Source organism: Elephas maximus, chromosome 8 (assembly GCF_024166365.1).
Source record: "Elephas maximus indicus isolate mEleMax1 chromosome 8, mEleMax1 primary haplotype, whole genome shotgun sequence".
NCBI lineage: Eukaryota > Metazoa > Chordata > Mammalia > Proboscidea > Elephantidae > Elephas > Elephas maximus.
Window position 1 is genome coordinate 37,999,047 of NC_064826.1, and position 12,195 is coordinate 38,011,241.

Consider the following 12,195-nt stretch of genomic DNA (forward strand, 5'->3'; position numbering starts at 1 on the left):
CCTAGAGGTTCTTCAGTGAGTGTAGTACACCCATACTGTGAAATAGTACTTGGCAATAAGGAAAATGAATTATCGATACATTGGAAACCTTGCATAAATCTGTTTGCTTGCCTTTTCCAGCTTCTAGAGGTCCTCCACTTTCCTTCTTTCATTACCCCTTTCCACAGCCTTTAAAGTCAGCATTGTCAGGTTTTGATTCCATCTCATACCGCCATGTCTCTGGTTCTCTCATCCATAGTCACATCTTTCTCTAATTCTGACCTCTCCTGTGTTCCTCTCCCACTGTTTAGGACCTTTGTGATTACAGATAATCCAGAATAATCTCCCTATTTTAAGGTCAGCTGATTAAACCAAATCAAACCAAACCCATTGCCGTCGAGTTGATTCCAATTCATAGCGACCCGATAGGACAGAGTAGAACTGCCTCACAGAGTTTCCAAGGAGCGCCTGGTGGATTCGATCTGCCGACTTTTTGGTTAGCAGCCATAGCACTTAACCAGTAGTGCACCAGGCTTACCGTGAGCTGATTAGGGACCTTAATGCCATCTGCAACTTTAATTCCCCTTTGCCAAGTAACCCAACATATTCACAGATTGTAGGGTTTAGGATGTGGACACCTTTGAAGGACATTATTCTGCCTCAAAAGCACACAAAGTTAGAAGACAGTGGAAAAATGCATTGGAAATTCTGAAGAATTACATACCCATTAAAATTATCAATCTAGTGTAATGGTGGAAAAAATATTTTAAGATGTGAGGCCTCAAAACTTGTTCAAAAACTGCTTTTTTAAGGAACTACTGGAAAAAAATGTTCCACCAAAATAAGATACTAAGCAGGAATGGAGGAAAGAAGGAAGGAGGACCTGGGATTCAGGAAACGAGATCCAGCACAGCAGAGATGAAGACAATCTCCAGAATGCTGGCCTGGGAAATCTGAGTACATCGGCTGTATGGCAGGTTTAGAGAACAGGAAGTCAAGAGAGCAGAGTGAGCTGTCCAAGAGATGATGAAATTTATGAAATCCCTAATGTGTTTGAACTCACAGAAGAGAGATTTACAGTATGTCAGAGTTGAGGGATAGATACTTAAAAAAGGTATGCAAATGTAAAAATGACATGGTGGTGGCATCTGACCTCCACTAACCTCACAAGGAGAAAGGAGAACCAAGATCAACAGCCCAAGGCTGATTGCTCTGAGGTGGAGGTCAGACGTGCCTCCACCCTCCAAGCTTTTTACCAATTCTGACAGCAACCACCCCTCTCACAGCACTCTCTACTTCTCTGCTGGGTTCAATAATTCATTGCAATGGCCACTCAGAACTCAGACCATACAGTTATGGGTTTTATTAGGGAAGTAACAGGTTACAATACAGTTTCAGGAATGTCGGAGTACAATTGTATGAGGACAGCCTCTTCTCTGCCGTGCCTGCAGGCAGGCCTCTCTCTAGCCCTTGGTCCCTTGGTCTGGCCTCTGCCCTGCTTGGGCAAGTGTTAGCAACCTCTTTTAGCTCTGCCAAGAATCACCCACCCCCACACATCTGTCAGTTTGTCGTACTGGTGGACTTGAAGCACTTACTGATGAAAATCAAATACTACAGCCTTCAGTATGGATTATACCTCAACATAAAGAAAACAAAAATCCTCACAACTGGACCAATGAGCAGTATCATGATAAATGGAGAAAAGATTGAAGTTGTCAAGGATTTCATTTTACTTGGATCCACAATCGACACCCATGGAAGCAGCAGTCAAGAAATCAAGCGATACATTGCACTGGGCAAATTTGCTGCAAAAGACCTCTTTAAAGTGTTGAAAATCAAAGATATCACCTTGAAGACTAAGGTGCACCTGACCCAAGCCTTGGTGTTTTCGGTTGCCTCATATGCATGTGAAAGCCGGACAGTGAATAAGGAAGACCGAAGATGAATTGATGCATTCTAATTGTAGCGTTGAGAAAGAATATTGAATACACCATGGACTGCTGAAAAAATGAACAGATCTGTGTTGGAAGAAGTACAATCAGAATGCTTCTTAGAAGCAAGGATGGTAAAACTATGTCTCACACACTTTGGACATGTTGTCAGGAGGGATCAGTCCTGGAGAAGGACATCATGCCTGGTAAAGTAGAGGGTCAGTGAAAAAGAGGAAGATCCTCAACAAGATGGATTGACAGAGTGGCTGCAACCATGGGCTCAAGCGTGACAACGATTGTGAAGATGGTGCAGGACTGGGCAGTGTTTCGTTCTGTTGTACATATGGTTGCTGTGAGTTGGAACCAACTCGACGGCACCTAACAACAACAACAACATAAGTACCCAGAGGCACCCCACTCCACCAATAAGCCTCAGCCCAAAGGTGTTAAGCTCTAGCTCCTGGGCCAAAAACCTAGCTCCACCAAGTGTTTGGAGGCAGCCTACTCTGCCAGCAAGCCTCCTACCTGAAGGCACTCGGCTTTCTCGCTCTGTGAAGCCCACTGCGCCATCCACCTGCTGATCTCCTGCCAGTCTCCTGGTACTGCTGCCACTGTTTCCCTCCCACTGCTTTTCGTCATCTCCAGTGCTTCAGCTCTCTCTGTGTCCTGGATCTAGGATGTTCTCAGCACAACGATCCCAGTTCCAAAGGACATGCCCCACCCCTGGCTCTTTCTGGTAGTAGAGAGATCCTCTCCTTGCTGCCTCTGAGATGGCTCATTTTAAGCCTAGCAGGATAGCAAAACTAACCAATCCCCCCATTAGGGTTTCATATACCTTATTTGCATGTTCCCACCCCCAAAGAGTGCCATGCACCTTATTTACAATATTAGCAAGCTATTCAATCCCTTTGGTGGGACATGAGCACCTCATTTCATAGTCCCACCCAGTCATTTGGTGGGAGTTACAAAGACTATGGCTAGACGGGCCATATTATGTAATTCACTATACTACAGCAAGTAAGAAAAAAAAAAGCTAATTAATAACTTCATCAGTCAAGTCAGCTCTGACTCATAGCAACCCAATAAGACAGAATAAAATTGCCCGAAAAGGATTCCCAGGGCTGTAAATCTTTAGAAAGCAGACTGCCACATTTTTGTCCCATAGAGGAGGGGGTTCAAACCACCGACATTTCGGTTAGCATCCCAACGCTTTAATGAGTGCGCCACCTGGGCTCCCCCGTAAATAACTCTATTAAAAAAAAAAAAAACCTTTTGCCATCGGGTTTCCAAGGAGCAGCTGGTGGATTCGGCCTTTTGGTTAGCAGCCAAGCTCTTAACCACTGTACCACTAGGGCTCCAAATGGCTCCACAGAGAACAAAAAAAGTTTTATATAAGAAAGTAAATGTAATCATAGTATGCTATGTGGCTCAGCTGTATATAATATTTATATAGGCATGGAAATGTTAAACTGTATGCTGATCTAACTCCAAAGTTGGAAGTCTTAGGGTAAAGAATATGTGTGTGTGTGTGTGTGTGTGTGTGTAGAATGAAATTAATTCTCATCTTCCATCATATTCCATAAAGGGATGTCAATACATAATGCCTAAAATAAAAAAAAAAAATCAAGAAGTGGCAATACAAGATACTTTTGAATTTAGAGATATAAGAGTAAATATCAAGAAATAACTAAAAAATGACAACAATTGCCTCTGGGAAATGAGGATGGTTGTGGGGAGAGTACGTTGCAGGCGACTCCTGCTTTTCACAATGAGCCTTGTAGAACCATGTGCATGTAAAACTCTGGTACATTTTAACAGATTGAGGAAAAAAAGAGTTTACAAACTTCAGATACCACAACACTGGTTTCAATTCTCTTGTTCCTAAGATTTTTCTCCCCCCTCATTCATATGACAGAGCAGACCTGGATCCGGACCTCTTTGAGAAGCTTATACAGAGAGTTTGTGACCAGGTATCTACTTAGGATTTACATGGGACAGGTAGGAGGAGGTGGGGGGCGGGGTGGCATTTCTGGACCCATATGTAACTCACCTGGAGCAGAAGTAATTGCCAGCGAGACCAACAAATTTTAATCCTATTAAGTTCCCTGCACTGGGTTTATGGGGCAGGTTCCTCTGTTCTTTGTAGCAGCACTAAGCAGCCAATAGAAACAATTTGGGGGTAGAGATTTCTGAAAGCAACGGGGCAGTTGACAAGTCCCTTTTGTATCAGTAATGTGAATTTTCTCATTCTGTTGTTCCGGAGTCTTGTCTGACTTACAGGAGAACAACAGTTACCAGGACCCTGCAATGTCCCTCCATTAGGGCTAAAGTTAGCAATTACATGGTGTTAAGAGCACTTCAAGCCTACGATAAAGGGAAATTCATTCGAGGGGTCTCTGGGCACACCCATTCTCCCTCCCTCACCATCTACAAGTAGACTCCTGCCTTACCACACACAATTTACCCAAATCCTTGGGCCAAGTACAGAGGATGGTGTGCTTACCTCCTCAGAGTAAGCTCTCCATCCACACATTTGAATGCACCCCCTCTTGTCTCCTCTAAGCCTTTCCTTTCTAGTGAGGAAGTGGGGGGTGGAGGGTGGGAATCAGGCTATGACTTTTAACCCATTCAGCTGGCTGATCAGATGGTTGGGCCTGAGGACAAAAACAAATATAATCTCAGACAGCAGGGTAACTTTCTTTCTCTGTGTTTTTTTGTTTTTTAGGTAAGGCAACTTTCAAAGACTGAGAAATTATAAAAAGTTGACAGAATTAGCTGTATTAAATTTCAAAACTTCTGTAAGCCAAAGAGAAACATAGTCAAAAGAAAAGAGCCAACAGACTGAAAATGTTTACAGCAAATATGATAAGTTAATACCTTTATTTTTAAAGAACACATCCAAATTTATTTTAAAAATACACTATTAAGAAGCCTAAGTATTGGAAAGGAAGAGAGAAAACATGCTAATAGGGAAATCAATAGATAATTTACAAAAGGTAAGCCATAAACAAACATATGGTAAAATATCAACCATTCTACTAATCAAAAATAAATTTAAAAACAATGGAGAGTTGTCTATTATAAAATTAGCTAAATGTATAAAATGAGTACTCAGTTCTGAGAAAACTATGGTGAAAGCTGGACTTCTCAATTTAGCTGGTGGCACTAAATTAAGATAATTTTTTTGAAATGCGATTTGGTAATATGGATCAAGAATTTAAAAAATGGTATTGTCTTTGAGCCATAATTCCAAGGCTGTGGAAATCTAAGCTAAGAACATAATTTTAAATGGGGACATGGGTATGTGGAGAAACAACAGGCAAAAATTTTAAGTCACAGAAATTCCTAGTAGTGGAGAAGTTCCATATTTTTACGCACATAAAGCGCACCTTCTACATTTGTTTGCCAACTGCTCCTTCTCCCTGGGAGGTGTTTTGTTATGGCAGCCCTAGGAAATTAGGCAATAACTTTCATGGTTAAAAAAAAAAAAAAGGAAAGTGGGGAGACAAAAAGGCCACAGGACAGGTCAGAGTGTTTTCTAGAAGCAGAAAATGCTGAGCAAGGAGAAGCAGGAGCAGGGCGACTTATGCCAGGAACGTTTTCCCAATCTCTGAGGGTGTCCACAGACGTGAACAGGGTGGACTGATCCTGGTCACTTCCTCCCTCCCATTCAGTATTGCTCCCTGGGAACTGGGTATATGAGTTGGAATTGATATCACACAATAACAGTAGCAATGTGGCAAGTCTGTGTTTAACTTTCGAGGAACTGACAGATTGTTTTCCACAGTGGCTGCACTACTTTACATTTCTCAGCAATGCACAAGTATTCCAATTTCTTCATATTCCCACCAACACTTGAAGTTTTCCATCTTTCTGATAATAGTCATCCTAGTGATATTGAAGTGGTATCTCATTGTGGGTTTTGTTTTTTGCGTTACTGTAATGACTAATGATGTTGGGGATCTTTCCATGAGTTTACTGGCCATCAGCGTATCTTCTTTTTTCATTTTATTTTGTTATTGTTGAGAATATACATAGCAAAACATACACCAATTCAACCACTTCTACAGGTACAATTCATGACACTGATTACACTCTTTGAGTTGTGCAACGTTCTCACCTTCCTTTTCTGAGCTTTTCTTCCCCATTAACATAAACTCACTGTCCCTTTAGGCTCTTATCTAATCTTTTGAGTTGCTGTTGTCATTTTGGAAACCCTGGTGGTGTAGTGGTTAAGCGCTACGGCTGCTAACCAAAAGGTTGGCAGTTCGAATCTGCCAGGCTCTCCTTGGAAACTCTATGGGGCAGTTCTACTCTGTCTTATAGGGTCTCTATGAGTCAGAATTGACTTGACAGCAGTGGGTTTGGTTTGGTTTTGGTTGTCATTTTGATCCCATATAGATAGTTCTTAAAAGAGCATAATGCTTAAGACAGGCATTTTTTGCTAATTAAGCTAAATTACAGTGGGTTTGTTTTTTTGGTTGGTTTACTCCTCGGTTTTAAGAAGAATTCAGTAGGCATTTTTGGTTTAAGTTTTAAAAATTATCTCAGGGCAATAGTTTCAGGGTTTCATCCAACCACATGGCTCTGTGAATATTTGAAATTCTGTTCTGCATTTTCCCTCTTTTGATCAGGATTCTTCTATGGAATCTTTAATCAAAATGTTCAGTAATGGTAGTTGGACACCATCCAGTTCCTCTTGGTCTCATAGTAAAAAAGGCAGTTGTTCATGGAGGCAACCAGCCACACATTCTATATTCTCCTCCTCCCCCTGACTCTCCTTCTTCCTCTGTTGCTCCAGGTAAATAGAGATCAACTGTCACGTCTTGGATGGTACTTGCAAGCTTTTAAGACCCCACACACTATGCAATGAACTAGGAGGTAGAACAGAAGCACTAAACACGTTATTAGGCCAGTCAACTGGGATGTCCCATGAGACCATGATCCTAAACCTCCAAACCAAGGAACCAAATCCCATGAGGTTTTTGGTAGTGCATAAACACCCTCAGCAGGTGCTCTTTTTTGTTGTTTTTGTTATCTTAAATATATCTATCATACAACTTCTGCCAGTTCAACCTGTTACAGATGTACAGCTTATTGAGAGCAATTACAATAATTGGCTGTACAACCTTACCTTTGATCAATGTGATTTTTCTATCACTGTTAACCTCCCCCCCTTTTTGTCTCCCTCCTACTCCTGGTAACCACTAATAAACTTTGTTCTCTATACATTTGCTTTTTCTTGTTTTCTTATGTAAGTGAGATCATACAATATTTGTCCTTTTGTGATTGATTTATTTCACTCACCATAATGTCTTCAAGCTCCATCCATGTTGTAGCATGTATCAAGACTTCATTTCTTCTACTGGCTGACTAGTATTCCATTGTATGTATGTATCACATTTTGTTTATCCATTCATCTGTTGACGGGCATTTAGGTTGTTTCCAACTTTTGGCTATTGTGAATAGTGCGGCAGTGAACACTGGTGTACAAATCTCTGAGTTTCTGCTTCAAGTGTTTTGTCACATAACTAGGAGTGGAATTACTGGGTAATAAGGTAGTTCTGTTTTTAGTTTTTTGAGGACCCACCATACTATTTTTTACAATGGCTGTGCCATTTTGCATTCCTGCCAACAACCAATAAGGGTTCCAGTTTCCCCACATCCTCATCAACACTTGTCATTTTCTGTGTTTTTTTTTTATCTTTGCCACCCTAATGGGAGTGAAATGGTATCTCACTGTGCTTTTGATTTGCATCTCTCTGATGGTTAATGACATTGAACACCTTTTCACGTGTTTGGTTGCCATTTGAATGTCCTCTTTGGTGAATTGTCAATTCATGTCCTTTGCTCATTTTATGATTGGGTTAATTGTCTTTTTCTTGTTAAGTTTTATATATACTTTGGTTATGAGATTCTTATCAGATGTATGGTTTCTGAAGGTATTCTCCCAGTCACTAGCTTGTCTTTTTACTTTTTTGGTGAAGTCTTTTGAGGAAAAAAAGTTTTTAATTTTTATGAGGTCCCATGTATTTATTTTGTATTTTGCAGTTTGTGCTTTTGTTATTATATTAGGTAATCCATTGTTAAAAGCTAGGTCTGACAGTGTTGACCCTACATTTTCTTTTAAGAATTTTATGTTTGTGTATCTTCTCAATATACTTGAAATGTCTAGTTAAGCCCTTTGTCCATTTTTTAAATGACTTGTCTTTGTTGTTTTTGTTTTTGAGTTATAGGAATTCTTTATATATTCTAGATGCTAAACCTTTATCATATGTAGGTCCCAAATATTTTCTTCCATTCTGTAGGTTGACATCCATTACTCTTTATGAAATAAGATGGAACTATTACAGGAACTACTTTTTATACTCTGCTAGGGTCAAAACATTTTACAGAAATGAGATGATTAGTTATCTCCTTGCCCTCAAGTATTTAGTGGGATATACTTTCTTAATAGTAATTTTATGTAATATAAAAAGTTTGAACCTGTTTTATTCCTCTTCCACCTGAGCATGCTGAGCTGTGAATTCAGATTTTTTTAAAGTGAGGGGGAGAGGGGTGTCATTTGAATCTTGAGCCCTGCGTACTTGATTGCTGTAGAATTCAAGTCAAAAGTACTTGAGCAATCCTGGTGAGTGGGTAATGGCTCCCAGAGGCAATTTCCTTTTCTCTCGTATTCCTATTGCTGGTTTTTAAAGAAAATTCCTACTGTCTTTAAGTTGGTGGAAAGCTGTGTGTCATTCAGAAAATTTGTTCAAGTCAGATGCGTAAAATATTAGAAACATAGTGTTGAAAGGAACTGATGGTTAATGGGTAGGGACTGGGTAGCCACAGCAAACCTATTAAGGAGAGGTGCTGAAATGGCCCTTGGTTTCCTACGTGACTCCTAATAATGTCCACCAGCTGCCTTGGCCAAGACTGTCCACTCACTGTCACCTGTGAGTAAGGCTGAACAGGGAGTCACCTTCAGCTGTATTTAAGCAGCGTACCGAGGGCTTACCATGGGAGGCAGTTAATTCTCTTTTCCGGCCCTTTGTCAGGGGCTGAAGGCATCCATGCCTCCCCCTGGTAGTTTTATAATCAAGACCAGATTCATCTGGGTAGTCAGAAAACATTTATTGAGAGCCTACTAAGAGCACAGACTTATGGGCATACAAAGAAATGTAAAATCATCTCTGTTTTCCAGGAGTATCCTATAAATTAAGAAAAACAGAGATGCATATATTAATGGATAACGTTACAAGAAATACCTCTAGCAAATGAACAATTGATTAATCACCAAATGAGAGACCTAACTCATAAATGCTGAGTTCATATGACACATACCCATTCAACACATAGGTTCAAAAGCCCTACTTATCCTGCTGTTAGGTTTGTTTATTTTCTTGAAAACACTGGAACCAAGTTTGTCTGAGGTTGATGGTCCTGAAGCCCTGCTTTGTATTTCCTTATTCTTAGACAACAGCAGTCAGCCAGATGTCATGAATCTCTGACATGTTTGAGTCTGATGTGAGGCCTGGTCCTCAAAGTGTGGACCCAAGGACATAGAAACAACAAGACAATGTTTCCACTTTGGAAGAGGTTCCAGATTAATGGGGAAGGAGGAGAAATAAACCAGCACTTAAACATGGAGTGACTCTGGTATTGAGCAAAATATTGATCAACGCTCTCTAAAATTCTACTTGACCCAGCCCAGAAATTCCACTTCTAAGAATTTATTCTAAAAAAAAAAAAATCCTTCTCAGAAAGGTACACAAACATCTATGCGTAATTATTGCAACATTACTTATGATCATGAAAAATTTGAAATATTCTGAATGGCTAATAGTGAGGTACAGCTTTAATAAAATATCCATACAACGTAACATTCATCAAGTATTAAAAATTATGATGTCCATATGTAATTATTGACATGGAAAGATACTTACAGTACTGCTAACTGAAAAATGTATGATATAAAACAGTGTGTAAGGTGTCGGCCCATTTTCAATGAACTTATGTAAAAAAAATATACATACTTAGGATATGTGCCAAAAGTTCTCTACCCAGAATAAGTCTGGGTAGAGATGTTATACCCTTTTTTTTCTCTTTGCTTATGTGTATTTTCAGTTTTTCTGCAATTAATTTTTTGTGTAAATATAGAAATAAATACATGAATAAATGATAAGATCTGATAAGGACTATGAAAGAATCATGAGCAGGATGCTACAGTAGCAGTGAGGCATTAAGCTAGAGTGGGGAGTGATGGGGTAAAGTGGGATAGAGAAGGCGGTAGCTTATGTATGAAGAAGCAGGAGCGAAAAGAGAAGGAAAAGACATTCCAGGCAGAGAGGCCTGCACGAGCAGAGGCCAGGGAGCTAGTAGTGTTTAGGGATGACAAAGAAAAGAACGTCGCCGTGAAGTCAGCTCTGACCAATGTAACTCCGTGTGTATCAGAGCAGATTTGTACTCCATGGGGCTTTTAATGACTCGCCTTTTTTGAAGAAGAAGAAGAAGAAGATCACCAGGACTTTCTTTTGACGTGCCTCTGGGTTGACTTGAACCTCCAACATTTTAATTAACAGCCGAGCACATTGTCTGCACCACCAGGGACTTCAGGGGACGGCAAACGTGCTGTTTCTGCAGAAGTATCAGGTAGTAAACTAAGAATGCAGAAGAGATGGGCTGTAGAAGTAAGCAAGGACCAGGTCAAGGAGGGTATGGTTTGCCATGCTGGGGAGTTTAGACTTTTTTCCAAAGGATGATAAGAAGCTTCTGAAAGAGTTTAAGCAGGGGGAAAGCATACTCAGACTTATGTTTGGGAAAGATTGCTGTGCAAGATTGTTCATAAGTGGTAAGGAGGATGGATTGAAAGAACCAAAGAATAGAGAAGGCCGCAGGACCACCGGGAGTTCCTATGGATATGCAATAAAGATGGTACGAAAAAGGGAGGATAAAGTCGAGAGACCTGTCTGCAATAGAAGTAATAGGCTATGTTGGGGAGAGAAATAGTTGGCCCATTTTTTGGGGTGGGTGAAGATATTCCCGAGGATGGGAATGGGATCCAGAGGAAAGAAGTGGGATTGTTCTTGAGCAGCAGTAAGGATGCCTCTTCTCCAGAGCTCCTGGTGCTGAGGATAGACCAGTGTTTAGATAAGTGATAGAACTTTAAAAAGTTCATTCCTAGGGGCTACTGGGTTTTTTTTTTTTTTTTTTTTTTTTTTTTTTTAGTGGCTCCTATTTTATCCATGTAGCGGGAAACAGAATTATTTGTGGAGAATGAAGACAAGGAGCCATAATGTAGGCCTGAGGAAAGTTGTGAAGTTTTGGCCAAATTTGTGGAGATAGTGATGTCTAAATGCAGACAAGAATATTGGGCTGTGTGGAGGGTCAGCTGAGGTGAGAGATCATGAATTTGAGATGGCACCAGTGGGTATAATTTTGTCATATTCTCCAACAACATTCAGTGGCCAGCGTCTAGCTGCCAATAAGGCAGATGGAGCGCTGGGCCAATTCATGGCTGGGGACTAGCAGGGCAGAAAGCATCAGCGTCCAAAGACACATTTAAAGGAATGGCCATTGGGCTAGGCCAGGCAGGTAAAGAAGTTAAAACTTGTAGGGCCCCGGTAGTCTTGAAGTGCAAGACTGGAGATTTGGACAAAGTAAAGAGGGAGTGGAAAAAGTAAGACCTGGAAAGAGAGGAAGAAATGGGGAGAGAGTGGGATTTTGGAGATTATAATTTCGGAACAGCTCTGGATAGTCTGCCGTCAAAGCGAGTGGTTGCCAATGAGTAGAAGTAAAAGTTGGAAATCAAAACATAGGGCAGCAAAATAACCAGGTTGTTTGCCATTGGGTAAATTGTTGTAATGGCCATTGATGAGTTCTGCTTTGGAATACACATGTCTTAGTTATCTAGTGCTGCTATAACAGAAATACTACAAGTGAATGGTTTTGGCAAGCAAATTTATTCTCTCACAGCTGAAGAGGCTAGAAGTCTGTAATCATGGTGCTGGCTTTAGGGGAAGGCTTCCTCTCTCAGTCGGGTCTGGGGGAAGGTCTCTGTCATCAATCTTCCCCTGATCTAGGAGGTTTTCAGCACAGGGACCCCAGGTCCAAAGGATATGCTCCACTCCTGGCACTTCTTTCTTGATGTCATGAGGTCTCCCTCCTCTCTATTCGATTCTCTCTTTTATATCTCAGAAGAGAGTGACTCAAGGTACAACCTAATCCTGTAGATTGAGTCCAGCCTTGTTAACATAACTGCATCTAATCTTGCCTCATTAGCATCACAGAGGTTAGAATTTAC